The sequence below is a fragment of the Heterodontus francisci genome, chromosome 22, assembly GCF_036365525.1.
Source record: "Heterodontus francisci isolate sHetFra1 chromosome 22, sHetFra1.hap1, whole genome shotgun sequence".
NCBI classification, from domain to species: Eukaryota; Metazoa; Chordata; class Chondrichthyes; order Heterodontiformes; family Heterodontidae; genus Heterodontus; species Heterodontus francisci.
This window is the reverse complement of record NC_090392.1, coordinates 38,688,070-38,696,848: the sequence shown is the minus strand read 5'-3', so window position 1 is coordinate 38,696,848 and position 8,779 is coordinate 38,688,070. Positions and strand designations below refer to the sequence as shown.

The window sequence follows — 8,779 nt, the reverse complement described above, 5'->3', positions numbered from 1 at the left end:
TTACCCTCATCCACCTGTTTGGTCACCTTCTCGAAAAACTCAATAAGGTTTGTGAGGCACGACCTACCTTTCACAAAAACGTGCTGACTATCGCAAATGAACTTGTTCTTTTCAAGATGATTATAAATCCTATCTCTTGTAACCTTTTCCAACATTTTACCCACAACCGAAGTAAGGCTCACAGGTCTATAATTACCAGGGCTGTCTCTACTCCCCTTCTTGAACAAGGGGACAACATTTGCTATCCTCCAGTCCTCCGGCACTACTCCTGTCGACAATGACGACAATGCCACAACACGGTTCAGAAACACGCACACAAACTCACACAGACCGACAAAACGGTTCAGAAACCCGCAGACAAACTCACACAGTCCTAGAACACCGTTCAGAGACACATTAAACTCACAGCGTCCCACAACACGCTGCAAAGCCACACACAAACTCACACGGTCCCACAGCACGGTTCAGAGACATACACAAACTTACACAGTCCCACAACACGGTTCAGACACGCACACACAATCTCACTCAGTCCCGCCGTTCATTTAAAATACCTGTCGAGCACAATAGATCTTAAAACCAGAGACGTTCACCATCCTGACTGCACATATCCATTCCAGTAGCGAAAGGAGGAGCACTGGCTCCGGCCAGTTCTGATATAGCACGAGGCTTGTCAATCAAGTCATGCTCCACCCAGCCCAGTTTGAGTCACCTACCAGGTCGCAGTTTACTGTGTGTCAGAACCTGCCCCTCAGGTGTGGGAGATTCCAAGCTTAGTCTGTCGGTTAAAAGGGCATGGGGGCAGATTGGCCTTTTGCCATGTGGCAGTATCCTCAATAAAAGCCTCTTTGCCTGGGAAACCGGGTCTAACGGTAGCTACCTGGAGACGAACCGTCAACATTGTGAGTGCAAAAGCAAACGAATGGTGGATGCTGGAAATCGGAAATGAAAAGAGAAAATGCAGGAAATGCGCAGCAACTCAGGCAGCACATCTGGAAAGACAAACAGTGTTAGACTTTCTGGTGGGTAGCCTTTCTTCACAACTGGATATAGGTTAGAGATTGAACAGGTATAAAGCGAGTGCAGAGGCAGAGGGAAAGGCGAAGGGCAAGGTCTGGGATAGGGTGGAACTGTGGCCTGGAGAGTTTGTCTGTCAGGGGAAAGATTTCCGCAGCAGAACAGTGTGACATTGTTAAATGAGCTCTGTTTTGTGCTTCGTACAATTGTTGAATTGCCGCAACCGTTTTGACATTGTCCCCTTGTGAAATGGTTCTCCGACTGACGGAAAAAGTGCTGGGGAGAAATTTTGATTTGTACCACCAGATGGCAGAGATAAACAGATACCATCCCGCAGCGTCAATCTGGAAAAGCTGATGACTGGCAGGATTCTCCAGCTCACACGACCTGAGACTCGAATTCATTGAAACACTGGTTTGCAGTGTCTTGGGTGATTTTGCTGTGGTCGTCTCTGTGGCGCAATTGGCTAGCGCGTTCGGCTGTTTACCGAAAAGTTGGTGGTTTAAGCCCTCCCAGGGACTTCGGCCCTTATTGAGCGTTTCACTTTGCGCCCCTGGACGTGCTTGTTCTACTCTCTGTGTTTGCATTGGTGTCTTCTTTTCCTGATTATTTAACAACGCTGCTCTGATCCATTACCTGACTGTTTCCATGCGTTCATGATAAGCAATTTTCAATGAAATGAGCAAAAACCATGCACAGACGTCGAACCCATGCTAAATATATTAAGGTCGGTCGGGCTTCGAAAAAAGCAATGCAAATTCATTCAATGGCTGCACAATCTGGGACTGTTCCACCGCTGGGATTAGGGAAAACAAGTTGAATGCGGTGGACCATTTTAATGATATTTTACCTGCATCAAATAAGTTCACTTTTATTGATGTACACTAAAAGTCCCTGGCTGACATTGTTCCAGTCCACTGCGAACAGCTGATCAAAGCAGGTGTGGAATTGCTCGTGACAGCTGAGCACCAAGCGCTGAATTTTCTTCAGTTTTCAAATCCAATTCCACACATCGTGAATCAGAATCACTGCTGTGAGAGTGGGAAATCGCTGCAAATACTCAACAGGACGGGCAACTTGTGAAAACTCTTTCAATTTTTGTTGTACAGACTTTTCTTAAAACTTCAAACTGGACCATATGGCAATATAAAGCGTGTGTGTGTGTCTGTGGCTGTGGCTGTCATGGTTCTATCGAAACTGTGAGTCTTGATGTTATGAGGGCGATGCATTGTGAGTGTGTCAGTTGTAAATCTCCTTTTATTTTGATAATATATATCAGGTTCTAAATATATAAATATTGTGCACTTGAGTATTATGGGTGTATCAGTGTGCTCATTCTGAATAAATGTGTGTGTGTGTGTGCGTGTGTTACTTCTCAATGTATTTGTGTGTATCTGTGTTGTGTATACATTTTTCTATGTGTCAAAGCAAAGTAAGAGAGCAATAAATAAGCAGAAAGTACACATAAACTCACACAATGCCACAACACGGTTCAGAAACACGCACACAAACTCACACAGTCCGACAAAACGGTTCAGAAACCCGCAGACAAACTCACACAGTCCGAGAACACCGTTCAGAGACACATTAAACTCACAGCGTCCCACAACACGCTGCAAAGCCACACACAAACTCACACGGTCCCACAGCACGGTTCAGAGACATACACAAACTTACACAGTCCCACAACACGGTTCAGACACGCACACACAATCTCACTCAGTCCCGCCGTTCATTTAAAATACCTGTCGAGCACGATAGATCTTAAAACCAGAGACGTTCACCATCCTGACTGCACATATCCATTCCAGTAGCGAAAGGGGGAGCACTGGCTCCGGCCAGTTCTGATATAGCAGGAGGCTTGTCAATCAAGTCATGCTCCACCCAGCCCAGATTGAGTCACCTACCAGGTCGCAGTTTACTGTGTGTCAGAACCTGCCCCTCAGGTGTGGGAGATTCCAAGCTTAGTCTGTCGGTTAAAAGGGCATGGGGGCAGATTGGCCTTTTGCCATGTGGCAGTATCCTCAATAAAAGCCTCTTTGCCTGGGAAACCGGGTCTAACGGTAGCTACCTGGAGACGAACCGTCAACATTGTGAGTGCAAAAGCAAACGAATGGTGGATGCTGGAAATCTGAAATGAAAAGAGAAAATGCAGGAAATGCGCAGCAACTCAGGCAGCACATCTGGAAAGACAAACAGTGTTAGACTTTCTGGTGGGTAGCCTTTCTTCACAACTGGATAAAGGTTAGAGATTGAACAGGTATAAAGCCAGTGCAGAGGCAGAGGGAAAGGCGAAGGGCAAGGTCTGGGACAGGGTGGAACTGTGGCCTGGAGAGTTTGTCTGTCAGGGGAAAGATTTCCGCAGCAGAACAGTGTGACATTGTTAAATGAGCTCTGTTTTGTGCTTCGTACAATTGTTGAATTGCCGCAACCGTTTTGACATTGTCCCCTTGTGAAATGGTTCTCCGACTGACGGAAAAAGTGCTGGGGAGAAATTTTGATTTGTACCACCAGATGGCAGAGATAAGCAGATACCATCCTGCAGCGTCGATCTGGAAAAGCTGATGACTGGCAGGATTCTCCAGCTCACACGACCTGAGACTCGAATTCATTGAAACACTGGTTTGCAGTGTCTTGGGTGATTTTGCTGTGGTCGTCTCTGTGGCGCAATTGGCTAGCGCGTTTGGCTGTTAACCGAAAAGTTGGTGGTTTAAGCCCTCCCAGGGACTTCGGCCCTTATTGAGCGTTTCACTTAGCGCCCCTGGACGTGCTTGTTCTACTCTCTGTGTTTGCATTGGTGTCTTCTTTTCCTGATTATTTAACAACGCTGCTCTGATCCATTACCTGACTGTTTCCATGCATTCATGATAAGCAATTGTCAATGAAATGAGCAAAAACCATGCACAGACGTCGAACCCATGCTAAATATATTAAGGTCGGTCGGGCTTCGAAAAAAGCAATGCAAATTCATTCAATGGCTGCACAATCTGGGACTGTTCCACCGCTGGGATTAGGGAAAACAAGTTGAATGCGGTGGACCATTTTAATGATATTTTACCTGCATCAAATAAGTTCACTTTTATTGATGTACACTAAAAGTCCCTGGCTGACATTGTTCCAGTCCACTGCGAACAGCTGATCAAAGCAGGTGTGGAATTGCTCGTGAAGCTGAGCACCAAGCGCTGAATTTTCTTCAGTTTTCAAATCCAATTCCACACATCGTGAATCAGAATCACTGCTGTGAGAGTGGGAAATCGCTGCAAATACTCAACAGGACGGGCAACTTGTGAAAACTCTTTCAATTTTTGTTGTACAGACTTTTCTTAAAACTTCAAACTGGACCATATGGCAATATAAAGCGTGTGTGTGTGTCTGTGGCTGTGGCTGTCATGGTTCTATCGAAACTGTGAGTCTTGATGTTATGAGGGCGATGCATTGTGAGTGTGTCAGTTGTAAATCTCCTTTTATTTTGATAATATATATCAGGTTCTAAATATATAAATATTGTGCACTTGAGTATTATGGGTGTATCAGTGTGCTCATTCTGAATAAATGTGTGTGTGTGTGTGCGTGTGTTACTTCTCAATGTATTTGTGTGTATCTGTGTTGTGTATACATTTTTCTATGTGTCAAAGCAAAGTAAGAGAGCAATAAATAAGCAGAAAGTACACATAAACTCACACAATGCCACAACACGGTTCAGAAACACGCACACAAACTCACACAGTCCGACAAAACGGTTCAGAAACCCGCAGACAAACTCACACAGTCCTAGAACACCGTTCAGAGACACATTAAACTCACAGCGTCCCACAACACGCTGCAAAGCCACACACAAACTCACACGGTCCCACAGCACGGTTCAGAGACATACACAAACTTACACAGTCCCACAACACGGTTCAGACACGCACACACAATCTCACTCAGTCCCGCCGTTCATTTAAAATACCTGTCGAGCACGATAGATCTTAAAACCAGAGACGTTCACCATCCTGACTGCACATATCCATTCCAGTCGCGAAAGAGGGAGCACTGGCTCCGGCCAGTTCTGATATAGCACGAGGCTTGTCAATCAAGTCATGCTCCACCCAGCCCAGATTGAGTCACCTACCAGGTCGCAGTTTACTGTGTGTCAGAACCTGCCCCTCAGGTGTGGGAGATTCCAAGCTTAGTCTGTCGGTTAAAAGGGCATGGGGGCAGATTGGCCTTTTGCCATGTGGCAGTACCCTCAATAAAAGCCTCTTTGCCTGGGAAACCGGGTCTAACGGCAGCTACCTGGAGACGAACCGTCAACATTGTGAGTGCAAAAGCAAACGAATGGTGGATGCTGGAAATCTGAAATGAAAAGAGAAAATGCAGGAAATGCGCAGCAACTCAGGCAGCACATCTGGAAAGACAAACAGTGTTAGACTTTCTGGTGGGTAGCCTTTCTTCACAACTGGATAAAGGTTAGAGATTGAACAGGTATAAAGCGAGTGCAGAGGCAGAGGGAAAGGCGAAGGGGCAAGGTCTGGGATTGGGTGGAACTGTGGCCTGGAGAGTTTGTCTGTCAGGGGAAAGATTTCCGCATCAGAACAGTGTGACATTGTTAAATGAGCTCTGTTTTGTGCTTCGTACAATTGTTGAATTGCCTCAACCGTTTTGACATTGTCCCCTTGTGAAATGGTTCTCCGACTGACGGAAAAAGTGCTGGGAAGAAATTTTGATTTGTACCACCAGATGGCAGAGATAAACAGATACCATCCCGCAGCGTCGATCTGGAAAAGCTGATGACTGGCAGGATTCTCCAGCTCACACGACCGGAGACTCGAATTCATTGAAACACTGGTTTGCAGTGTCTTGCGTGATTTTGATGCTGTCGTCTCCGTCGCGCAATTGGCTAGCGTGTTCGGCTGTTAACCGAAAGGTTGGTGGTTCAAGCCCACCCAGGGACGGCGGCCCTTATTGAGCGTTTCACTTAGTGCCTCTGGACGTGCTTGTTCTACTCTCTGTGTTTGCATTGGTGTCTTCTTTTCCTGATAATTTAACAACGCTGCTCTGGTCCATTACCTGACTGTTTCCATGCATTCATGATAAGCAATTTTCAATGAAATGAGCAAAAACCATGCACAGACGTCGAACCCATGCTAAATATATTCAGGTCGGTCGGGCTTCGAAAAAAGCAATGCAAATTCATTCAATGGCTGCACAATCTGGGACTGTTCCACCGCTGGGATTAGGGAAAACAAGTTGAATGCGGTGGACCATTTTAATGATATTTTTCCTGCATCAAATAAGTTCACTTTTATTGATGTACACTAAAAGTCCCTGGCTGACATTGTTCCAGTCCACTGCTAACAGCTGATCAAAGCAGGTGTGGAATTGCTCGTGACAGCTGAGCACCAAGCGCTGAATTTTCTTCAGTTTTCAAATCCAATTCCACACATCGTGACTCAGAATCACTGCTGTGAGAGTGGGAAATCGCTGCAAATACTCAACAGGACGGGCAACTTGTGAAAACTCTTTCAATTTTTGTTGTACAGACTTTTCTTAAAACTTCAAACTGGACCATATGGCAATATAAAGCGTGTGTGTGTGTCTGTGGCTGTGGCTGTGGCTGTCATGGTTCTATCGAAACTGTGAGTCTTGATGTTATGAGGGCGATGCATTGTGAGTGTGTCAGTTGTAAATCTCCTTTTATTTTGATAATATATATCAGGTTCTAAATATATAAATATTGTGCACTTGAGTATTATGGGTGTATCAGTGTGCTCATTCTGAATAAATGTGTGTGTGTGTGTGTTACTTCTCAATGTATTTGTGTGTATCTGTGTTGTGTATACATTTTTCTATGTGTCAAAGAAAAGTAAAAGAGCAATAAATAAGCAGAAAGTACACATAAACTCACACAATGCCACAACACGGTTCAGAAACACGCACACAAACTCACACAGTCCGACAAAACGGTTCAGAAACCCGCAGACAAACTCACACAGTCCTAGAACACCGTTCAGAGACACATTAAACTCACACCGTCCCACAACACGCTGCAAAGCCACACACAAACTCACACGGTCCCACAGCACGGTTCAGAGACATACACAAACTTACACAGTCCCACAACACGGTTCAGACACGCACACACAATCTCACTCAGTCCCGCCGTTCATTTAAAATACCTGTCGAGCACGATAGATCTTAAAACCAGAGACGTTCACCATCCTGACTGCACATATCCATTCCAGAAGCGAAAGGGGGAGCACTGGTTCCGGCCAGTTCTGATATAGCATGAGGCTTGTCAATCAAGTCATGCTCCACCCAGCCCAGTTTGAGTCACCTACCAGGTCGCAGTTTACTGTGTGTCAGAACCTGCCCCTCAGGTGTGGGAGATTGCAAGCTTATTCTGTCAGTTAAAAGGGCGTGGGGGCAGATTGGCCTTTTGCCATGTGGCAGTATCCTCAATAAAAGCCTCTTTGCCTGGGAAACCGGGTCTAACGGTAGCTACCTGGAGATGAACCGTCAACATTGTGAGTGCAAAAGCAAACGAATGGTGGATGCTGGAAATCTGAAATGAAAAGAGAAAATGCAGGAAATGAGCAGCAACTCAGGCAGCACATCTGGAAAGACAAACAGTGTTAGACTTTCAGGTGGGTAGCCTTTCTTCACAACTGGATAAAGGTTAGAGATTGAACAGGTATAAAGCGAGTGCAGAGGCAGAGGGAAAGGCGAAGGGGCAAGGTCTGGGATAGGGTGGAACTGTGGCCTGGAGAGTTTGTCTGTCAGGGGAAAGATTTCAGCAGCAGAACAGTGTGACATTGTTAAATGAGCTCTGTTTTGTGCTTCGTACAATTGTTGAATTGCCGCAACCGTTTTGACATTGTCCCCTTGTGAAATGGTTCTCCGACTGACGGAAAAAGTGCTGGGGAGAAATTTTGATTTGTACCACCAGATGGCAGAGATAAACAGATACCATCCCGCAGCGTCGATCTGGAAAAGCTGATGACTGGCAGGATTCTCCAGCTAACACGACCTGAGACTCGAATTCATTGAAACACTGGTTTGCAGTGTCTTGCGTGATTTTGCTGTGGTCGTCTTTGTGGTGCAATTGGCTAGCGCGTTCGTCTATTAACCGAAAGGTTGGTGCTTCAAGCCCACCCAGGGACGTCGTCCCTTATTGAGCAATTCACTGAGCGCCCCTGGACGTGCTTGTTCTCCTCTCTGTGTTTGCATTGGTGTCTTCATTTCCTGATTACTTAACAACGCTGCTCTGATCCATTACCTGACTGTTTCCATGCATTCATGATAAGCAATTTTCAATGAAATGAGCAAAAACCATGCACAGACGTCGAACCCATGCTAAATATATTAAGGTCGGTCGGGCTTCGAAAAAAGCAATGCAAATTCATTCAATGGCTGCACAATCTGGGACTGTTCCACCGCTGGGATTAGGGAAAACAAGTTGAATGCGGTGGACCATTTTAATGATATTTTACCTGCATCAAATAAGTTCACTTTTATTGATGTACACTAAAAGTCCCTGGCTGACATTGTTCCAGTCCACTGCTAACAGCTGATCAAAGCAGGTGTGGAATTGCTCGTGACAGCTGAGCACCAAGCGCTGAATTTTCTTCAGTTTTCAAATCCAATTCCACACATCGTGACTCAGAATCACTGCTGTGAGAGTGGGAAATCGCTGCAAATACTCAACAGGACGGGCAACTTGTGAAAACTCTTTCAATTTTTGTTGTACAGACTTTTCTTAAAACTTCAAACTGGACCA

General features: G+C 45.5%; 2 non-coding genes across 2 annotated transcripts; both read left to right on the top strand.

Annotated features, from left to right (window-relative positions):
- The first annotated feature begins 3,672 nt into the window (after positions 1 to 3,672).
- On the top strand, positions 3,673 to 3,746 carry trnan-guu (transfer RNA asparagine (anticodon GUU)). Its single transcript has one exon. It is a non-coding gene; the product is annotated as a tRNA-Asn (tRNA).
- A 2,134-nt stretch (positions 3,747 to 5,880) lies between these two features.
- On the top strand, positions 5,881 to 5,954 carry trnan-guu (transfer RNA asparagine (anticodon GUU)). Its single transcript has one exon. It is a non-coding gene; the product is annotated as a tRNA-Asn (tRNA).
- Positions 5,955 to 8,779: the final 2,825 nt, after the last annotated feature.